This window comes from Crocuta crocuta, unplaced genomic scaffold (genome assembly GCF_008692635.1).
Source record: "Crocuta crocuta isolate KB4526 unplaced genomic scaffold, BGI_CrCroc_1.0 scaffold53, whole genome shotgun sequence".
In the NCBI taxonomy this organism is placed as follows: domain Eukaryota; kingdom Metazoa; phylum Chordata; class Mammalia; order Carnivora; family Hyaenidae; genus Crocuta; species Crocuta crocuta.
Window position 1 is genome coordinate 1235931 of NW_027529432.1, and position 2154 is coordinate 1238084.

The 2154-nt window shown below is 62.6% G+C and overlaps 1 protein-coding gene across 1 annotated transcript in view; it reads right to left on the bottom strand.

Annotated features, from left to right (window-relative positions):
* MACROD1 (mono-ADP ribosylhydrolase 1) overlaps nucleotides 1–2154 on the bottom strand; it is a 142734-nt gene that overhangs the window by 1546 nt on the left and 139034 nt on the right. The gene's annotated exons all lie outside the window — the stretch shown is intronic.

A 2154-nucleotide genomic window follows, 5' to 3' on the forward strand; every position in this document is an offset into this window, starting at 1 on the left:
GAACGGAGGAGACGCTCCTCCAGCCGGATCTCACCGGGTGCCACAGCGTCAGCAGCTCTGGCGGGAAAGGCGGGGCTCGGCTCTCATCGCCCGTGCCAGTGGGGCACACCGACAAGTCTTGGCGGAGACCAGCGGGCAATAGCGACAGCGACCCCTTGCATCTTGGCCAGGAGAACGCGACCCACCTCTGGCAGCTCCCTAGCTCGGATCGCACCCCAGGCCTGTGCCAGGAGCTCCTTGGCACTAGCTATCGGTGCTCACGATGCCCAGCAGCAGGAAAGAACTCTCATTTCTCCATTTTGCAGATGCGCAAACCGAGGCCCTTCGGCCTTCATCCCATCCTCCCCACCCCCAATGTCTTGGCAGAGGTCCAGGGACACCAGCTGGGCCACCCCCCCTTCTCTTTTCTTTTGTGCCCTGTGGGGCCCAATTAAGCCTAATTTTGTGACTTCACTTAGAGCTGGCACCAGACGATTTCCCAGAGCCTCCAGGGGTGGGGTGGGTCGGGGAGGGGTAAGGGCAGCAGTGGCCCAGTGGAGGGGGCGGAGTGGAGGCCCCAGGCAGGGCCCCTGAGCTACCTGTCCAGGTGCCGAGGCCTGCGCAGCATCCGTGTGCAGTGTGTCTGGTGTGGGTGAGGTGCCAGCTGCCCACCCAGCAAAGTGCAGGGGCTGTGGAGCTGGGCAGCCCTGGAGTTCAAGGCCCAGTTCTGTCAGTCAGATACGTGTGGCCTGGAGCAGATCACTTAACTTCTCTGGATCTCAACTACCCCATCTGTAAAATGGGGTATTCACAGACATCCCCCTCACAGTGCTCTTGGAAGGACTGAGCGCCTTAACTTCCATAAGGTGCTTAAGCCAGGGTCTGGCGTGGGTGAAGTTGACGTGCACATTGGCCTTAGGACGGTGTGATAGTATGAGGATGTGTGCCCCGTGGGTACACGTGTCACAGGTGGCAGTGTCCAGGCAGGTGTTAGAGTGTTCAGGGCCTATGCGGGTAATGACCCACAGGAATGGGTCTGAGCCGGCTCTCTGGGGCAGGGTGAGGGGGGGTCCTCTGGCCCTGCCCTAATGGTGCCTCGGCTGCCTGCTGTCCCCTGGCACTGTCCACCCTGCAGGCGACCTTGGCCTTCCGGGGAGGCTGTGCGGAAGTGAAGCTCGGCAAGATCTGTTTCAGGGACTTAATGTTTCCTGCAGAGGTGGACGGGCCTGCAGCCAGGCCTTGGGGGCTGACCTGAGGCCATGAGGGGGAGGAGGGACTCGGAGCAGAAGCCTTGGGCTGGAGCGCCCCCAGCAGCTTCCAGGCCAGGGCTGGGTGACTGCCATGCAAGCGCCTAGGGGATCAGTTTCCCCAGGGCAGAGATGAGGGATAGGCTCTGGGCCCCACGCCTGCCCCGCCCTCTCCCCCAACAAGCCAGAGCATGACTCGCCTGCCCCCTCCCTGTCCACACACCGGTTCTACCATCCCTGAATGCCAGAGGGGACCTGCTGACCTCACCCAGAGGCCCAGAGGGTCATGCCTGCGCGCCCCCCCCCGGCCCCGCCCCTGCTTCCTAGGCCCTGTCCTGGCTCTTACGTTGGGCTAAGCCCAACCCTGGAGACTGCAGGAGGTGGCTTCCTGGGGTCTCATCCGAGGGAGGTGTCCCCTCCCCTCCCCTCTCCACCTGAGCCTGGGGCTGCCTGGTGGGAGGGTGGTGACCCCAGTGCATACCAGTGGACCCTTGATCCCCTCTCTGGGACCTTGGGCCACATGCAAACAAACCTCAGGCCTCCAACTCAATCCCTGTTCCAAGTCAGCAGAAGACCTGGGGTCCCTCCTGGGGAGACTGACCCATGGGGGAGGGGCTTCTGCCAGGTCCAGAACCAAGCCTGCCCCACAGGCGGCTCTGCCCCCTCCCCCCCCCGTCACAGGCCCCCGGTCTGGCTCCTGAGTTCTAGCCTCTGCAGCCTCTTTGGAGCACCTGCTAGAACCTGAGCAGCGCGCACGCACACACGGCCACCCTAGCAGGTCCTACTATTTTCCCTCCCTTATAGAAGAAATTGAGGCACAGAGTGGATGAAAGACTGGCCCAGGGTCACACAGCTAGACTGCTCTACTTCCTCTAGGACCATAAAGGCAGTATCTCCCCCCCCCCAAAACCTTCCCTCCCCCCCGTCT